Source organism: Atta cephalotes (genome assembly GCF_000143395.1).
Source record: "Atta cephalotes unplaced genomic scaffold scaffold00042, whole genome shotgun sequence".
Lineage (NCBI taxonomy): Eukaryota > Metazoa > Arthropoda > Insecta > Hymenoptera > Formicidae > Atta > Atta cephalotes.
The window spans coordinates 1680190-1687858 of NW_012130106.1; the positions used below are offsets into that span (position 1 = coordinate 1680190).

Genomic DNA, 7669 nt, shown 5'->3' on the forward strand with positions numbered 1-7669 from the left:
ACAGCGCTATATTAGCGATACTTCTACCAAGAATAAGCTAGTGAGGGAGTATATTGTAACAATTAGTGCCCGACGAGGGAGTCCCCCAACGTGCCATCTAAAAGATTTTTTGTAATTTTAATTTTTCATTTTATTTAAAGAAATTGTTCGATTTGTCTTCTTTTTTAGAATGCTATGTATGTACATACATACATATATATATATATATATATATATATATCAATATAATTTCTTTACTTTGTTCTTTATCCTCTATTTACTTATATATTTCAAATTAAATAACGCTTGTTATTGTTATCCTTTTCTTTTCCTATTGTTATCTTTTCCTATTGCTATCTTATTTTTTAAACTGCCTATAAATATTATTATTTCATCGTAATTCCTTATTCCTCTCGTCACAAAGCAACAATAGAATATTGAGTTAATCTGGTTGTTCTCAGCGATTTTTACGCAGTCATATGTGTTCTTTCTGCAGATAACGCCTCGTCTCCTGCTAATTGCAGTGTTATTGGTGACAATGCGGCTACTGGATGTTCTGCCAATTCTGGTGTATCGACAGTTCATCTTCTTAAAGATATTTATTAGCGCGCACTTGCTAATCTTGGTAACAGGATGTCTGGTTTTGCTATTGGGCTTGGTTCGTTAAAGACTAGATTTGGATTTATAGCATACAAAGCTAGGCTAAGCTCAATTCGATGGATGATCTTGGAAATAGACTTGAGACTCTCTCTTTAGATATACGTGATCTTGAAGATGATGTTGCCTCTTCCTGATAGAGTGAGTTCGGCTGTTGATGGATTTGTAGGATCTCCTTGATGGTGAGGATTGCCCTTGAGGAACGTTACATTATCCATGAAGACTCCACCGATTAACAAGCTTTTTTCGTCGTCGCTAACAATAGATCTGAAAACTCGCATGAGAAATTTTGAGCTCTCACAGCGTGATACGAACTCATTTTTGGTTTTCCTGTCTCTCGTGATGAGAATTGTCTGGATTTATTATCAGCTTTGACCTCTCATCTAGATATGTCGCTTTCGCCGGGTGATATTGCTAATATGGTAAGACTGAGTAGGAGCTCTGCTTCGTCTAGGATGTTTGTTGTCAGATTTATATCAATAATCAAAAGAAATGAGTTGCTTGCTGCAGTTTGTCGTAAGCGCGGTTTCAATGCACGTGACATTAGAGAATCATAACTTTCTGACAGAGTTTTGGTATACGAGCGATCTATTGCTTCTAAAATACTTGTTTTGAAAGAGGCTATAGAACTCTCACCCATTTTTATAATGTGAGGCGCGTCGTAGTCTATTATAAGAAATCTGATAATTCTATGCCTCGAACATATTTGTCTTTGAAATCTTTTATCAAGACAACAATCGCTGCAGCTCATCCTGATGTGCTTTTACTTGCTGCCACTCGATCTCGTTTCTCTGCAACAATTATTCCGACGGTACAATTATACCGACTTTCTAACATAATAACTATTCCTCTGTTAACGCTTTATCTTCTCTTTTCTCTCGAATTCCTGTTTTCTCTCCATTATTATTTTTATCCACTTCATTCTTTCCGTCTGATAGATTGTCTCTAGTTTCAGAAAATTCCTTACCTAATTTAATCAACTCCTCGCTTAATCTGCCTTTAAATGTGCGTCAGACAATTTCTGCATTGCCCATATATTGTATAAATATAAGATCTCTTGCGCCACATTTCACGTATGTAAATGATTTAATCTGTCTTCACAAGCTTGATATTCTAGGTCTCTCTGAGACGTGGTTTCGTGAAAGAGATGATTTTATTTATGCTATTGAGGGTTATTATCTCGTAGTTGAGAAAGTCTATGACTTACAGAGTGGCAGCGTCGCATTATATATAAGTAGCTCACTGCTTTATTCACCCCTGGTCTACGCATCCCTCTTGCAAATTTCGCTATTGAAATTGTTAATTGTACACTTCTATAAAAAGCGGTTAACAATTTTTTCTGTCTATTTTTCTGTCATCCTCCTCAGAATGTCGATTTGGAAATGCATGCCTTTAAAGCATGTTTGTTTTGTGTTTATTATAGCACAGACTGCATTATTTATATAGACGATCTTAATATAAATCTTTTAAATCCATAAGAGATTCATGCGCATTATATACAATATCATTATACTCGCTGAAACAGATAATTAATACTCTTACAAGAACAACAAATAATTGGGTATCTTTTTTAATTTTTTTATTTCTTGATTTACAAGTCACGATTGAGCGTTTGTGATGAGATTGACGTAGCGACCATCGTGTAATCTATGCATATTAAAATATTGTAAAGCCACATCGTAACTCTCGTATGAGGCTCTGCCGGGCTCAATCTTGAATGAAGCGTTAGAGAGCATGAATTAATTGATGCATTAATAAAATTGATGGGTCACAAATTTTTGCTATGAATAATATTGATGATATGGTTTCATTTTTTCTGCAAAATTGCCTAATTTATTAAGTTTTTGATTGTCCTGCTCCGCTCACCTACAAATCTTCTATTTTGAAAACTCCGTGGTTCACTGAGTTTTGCGATTCGCAAGCTCATAAAAATTAGAAATCTAATCAAATAGATATATTAATAACAACTCTAATGAAAATTGGTTACTTTATAAGAAATTGCGTAATCTAGTGTCCTCTGCAATTAGGCATAAAAAACAATTCTTTCTGGGCTCCTCCTTACTCAAGCGCTATCCTCGTGATTTCTGGAAAAATTTAGCATCTCTGGTAGTTACCTCTGAATAGTTATAGCTCCTCTATCATTTCTGAAAACTTCCTTAATTCTAACAATTTAAATAATTATTTTTTACAATCTCTTCCTTCTTCATCGTGTGTGAAGGAATCTCCCCTTCCGTTATTAATCATTTTCTTCTTTCTCAATCTCTCATTTCAAACAAGTTTCTCCCTCTCCAATTAATACAATTGATTTCTACGATATACTTAAAACTGTAAAATTTATTTCCTCCGGGCCCTATGATTTCTCAGGACATATGTTACTTCTTTCTACTTTTGTTGCCTTGAGCCATACTATTATTTATTCTTACTATTTATTCTTAATTCATGCCTAACTAAAGGGATTTTTCCTACAGCTTGGAAGCAATAGTTATTCCTCTCTCAAAGACAATCCTTCTTTTTCTTTGTCTTTTCATCCGATATTCTTCCTCCTTTTCACTTAAAAATTCTTGAGCGTATCATTTTTATGCCATTTCCATTTTATGCCAAATGAGCCATTTCTTTTATATAAATAATATAATTCCTGAATGTCAATCAGGCTTTCGTAAACATCACAGTACTTCTTTTTTTCATTTATCAAATTCTGTTTTATAATCTTTTGATAATGAATAATTTATTGACTCTTGTAGCTTTGGATTTTTCTAAAGGTACAGTCAAATGTGAGCTGTTAAGTTACGTTATTATGGCCTTTTATTACTTCTCTCTACGCTCTTACCTCTCCAATAACTCTCAGCAAGTTCTTTATAATCTCTCTTCTAATTTTTCCTTAATATCCAAGATTTTCTCAGTTTTATTCTTGATCTTCTATCATTTAATTTATTCGTTGCTTATTCTCTTATCCTCTTTAGTGATCATCTCCAGGCTTTACATGTGTGCCGATGATTCTGCTCTTCATTTTTTCAAACTCTCTGAAGCTTCATCAGTTGCAGGCACAACTAAATAATGACTTTTAACAAATTGTCGAATGGTCGACATCAAATGGACTTCATTTAAATCCTTCCAAATTTTTATTTCTAATTGCAGACTTGTCTTCCTTACTTTCCCACCTTCCTGTCTTTGATGTCTCTATTCTAAATGTTCCTTTAACTCCCAGCTCGAATCAAAATTGGCTTGCACATTGATTCATCATGGTTATTCGAACATCATGTTATTGCTAAACGCAGGTTTGCATATTCTCGTCTTAAATTATCCTTTGCGCCACATTATATTGGTCTCTCAAAAATTGCATGTTTACACAATCTAGTTATATCACTTTGATTATGTTGACATTGTATCCCGTCTTAAACAATATTACCTTCGAGTACAATTAATCAAAAAAATTCTTATCTTCGTTTTTCCTGTTAAAAAATATGATCATATTATTCCTTTTCAATGCTCTGGCTGTATATTTTTGAATGCTTTATAATCCATTTATATTGTCTGACTTATTCTTCGCACTCCCAGATATCGTGAACTAATTCGTTTTAATGTTGATTCTCATTCTAACATTCTTTCTGATACCCGTCATCAATTTTCATGTCCTAGTCATCACATGTTTAAATTTCAGAATGTCTTTTCTTACATTCCGATGAAATTTTATAATGCTCTGCTTTACTCTCTTTTTCGCCTTTCTCTGCATTTCGGAAATAATCCGATATGTTCGGCTTAAATTATAACTTAAATTAATGTTTGTATATTTTATCCAACTATTTAGAATGAATAATTATGTTATTATTCACTTTTCTCTATTGAATCTTGCTCTCTCTTATACACTTTATATATTGGTAAAACTAATTGTATTATTTGTATTAGACTGCCTGTATTTCGAAATATTAAAATGTACTCTGATATTCTCATACGACTTCAAATCAGCTGCTTAGCTGTCGTTCCGTTTATTGTTGTGTAGCTGATATCGAATATTATTGTATTCTATCTGTCTTTATTTGTATTTAATGTTAATAGTTACACTCAATAAAATTATTAAAATAAAAATTTTTTAAATAAAATATAAAAAACAAGAAAATGTGTAATCATATATATTATAAAAATCATAAAAATTACATAAGAATGTAACAAAAGAAATTGGATTAATTGGAAGTATAAACGAATGTATGTGAAAGCCAATAAAATAGAAATTATAGTCATTAGAAAAATATATTAAAATCTTCTATTTTTTAAAAAATATAAAGACAATAAAAATGACAAGAAAAATACAAGCTGAACAAGTAATAAAATGGTGCATACATGCAAGAAATAATTATAATAATTATAGGTATTCTAAGAAAAGCTTTGTCAATGTTTAAAATAACAATTGTATTATTAGATCGCACTATGAAATATTCTACTGATATAATTCTTAATAATTATAATGAAGTTTTATGTGGAATATGTACATACATCTTCCACTGAATCATACTTTTTTGAAATTAGTTATAAATATATAACATTACTGAACCGTTTCTAATAACTGTTTCTAAATATAATGAATGAAAATGGATAGATTACTAACATTAACACCAATAAAGCGAACACAATAAACAGAAAAATATAGCATGGAAATGTAGATTTCTATGTAAAGGAAACGATGTATTCTTAATTAATCTCTTCAAAAAATTTCTCATTACAATATCTAATTGTTCAACAATAAGAAATGTTCCAAAGTTTATCAAATCAATAGGTGTATGTATAGTTAAATAATCGGGAAAGCTAGCATTCACAAGCATACATAGACCATCAATTATGTAAATCTAAATTGTTAGCATTATATTTTTTGTCACTACATTATCTTACAGTAAAAAATATGCAGAGACTCACACGTTGTTTACAATATTATTACAAAAACTTTTATAATTAGATGAAGCATTATATCTTGGAAATGTACAAATTCTAAAAACAAGTTATGAAAACTACACGTAAGGAATGTATACCTAAATAAGGATGAAATATGTAAAATATTCGTCAGCTTTTATTTTTTTAATTAAACGGATAATGGATACATCACGATTCGTATGTTTGTGATATAAAAATATTTGTATTTTCAAAGAAATATTATTGAGGGAACAGAATTTAGAAAGCCCTGTTCGCCAATATTGATAAATTGATAAATTATAAAACTGATAAATTATTTAAATATCAATTTAACAAATCCATTTTATATTTGTAAATATTGTTTAATGTGTTTTTGTATTGATTTCTTACGCCAACGTATATTTTAAATAATATGTACGTTAATAAAATACCTGACTACATTAAATAATTAAATAATTATGAAAAGATTTTAATGCAAAGAGCCAAAGCTTTTCAAATAATACAAAAAAATCAGAATAATATCAGAGAAAACCCACATATATTCATAAAAAAGTTAAAGGCAGAATATTTCATTTACTATTACTGATAGAGGAAACAATAAACAAAATTTATTCGCTAACAAAAATAATAAATTGTAATCATGAATTATACATTTTAATTCGTAGTGTCCTAACAAAATAGTATGTGAAAATTTAATAGATGTTAAAAAATTGTATGACGTACTAACATGATTAAAAAAACATAATATATGCACAAATTTAATTACCAATTTCGAATAAAAATTTATTAACTGAAGAATTATGTACTGAATATCAATTAAATGATTCAGTTCAACATGTTGCATTATTAACACAAATTAATGATCCGGAAACGTATTACGAACAATTTATTTTTTATCTTATTTATTATTTATCTTACATACGAAAAAAAAATAAATGAGAGTCCAAGCTTTATATCAAATGTTAAAAATACAGGATTTACCAATAGATAATTGATATAAAATATTAGATCTGTTATGTTTTTCAGACTTATATCCGTTTGATGAAAATGATCAGTTTCAATGCATCCTGTTTCCAGAGTAATAAATTCACAATAGTTGTTCACAATAGTTATTGTTTACGAGCAAAAAATGTAAAAGTGGGATTACTAGATTCGGATTTCCACGTCCAGTCACAAATATAATATTATTAATATTAAAGAATTTAATAGTCTCAATTGCTGGTAGAAAAAGTTTAAAAATAGATTGTCTTCCATGTAAAGAAAAAGATATTAATGATTACAACCCTACAATATTTACTGCATAGGATGATAATATGCAATTTACTGGAGAAAAATCAATTTTATTAAATTGGTAACGTACAAAATATACAATCAACTTTGAATCCAATTACACAAACAATACATTTAAAAAAATTAATTCAACTAAATCATTACGTAGTCGTCTTTAAAATTTTACAATGCATAATTTAAACAACAGATAATGTAGAGCTTTAGAAGATGTAATACTCTTGTTGATATTTCATTATATGGAACTGATTCCAATATAATTAGATGATTAGATGTGAATCAAGTCAGAAATTGAAAGATAAACTCAGAAAAGAAATTGAGTCATTAATTTTCTTAAAATTATTTTCTATATTTTTAATAAATTCTAATAATGTTCTTTTTTATTTAATGAAAGTAACGCGAAGTTTTCCTCTAATTGTAACAAATATTGAACTTTTTCAGGAATTGAATCAGAAATTGTAAAAGATAAATTTATGAATCAACCTTCTTTGATGTTAAATAATGAAGACTTCGATATTGTTTCAATAAATTCAATAGGATCTATTTTAATGTTAAAATGATTGTTGGAATGATAAGAATTGGACAGACAATTGATATTGAGTATTTTGGAAATCCGAGATTTGGAAATCCTAGTATCAATCTGATTCGGATTATTCAATACATGATAGTAGATCGGAGATAACCAAGTGTATAAGCTTAAATCCGCTGTTTGCTCATAGGTGGCATTAGTGAGCGTACAAAGCTACTCTGGGCACAATACACTTTTTTGTATGTATTTGACATCTGTCAACATTAATCAGTGCACATCATCAGCAATTTCATACAACAACATACATTTTTTCTTTCG

At 29.6% G+C, this 7669-nt stretch overlaps 1 protein-coding gene across 1 annotated transcript in view; it reads right to left on the minus strand.

Moving 5' to 3' along the window:
• Window positions 1–7669, minus strand: part of LOC105622244 — a 72014-nt gene that overhangs the window by 39942 nt on the left and 24403 nt on the right. The gene's annotated exons all lie outside the window — the stretch shown is intronic.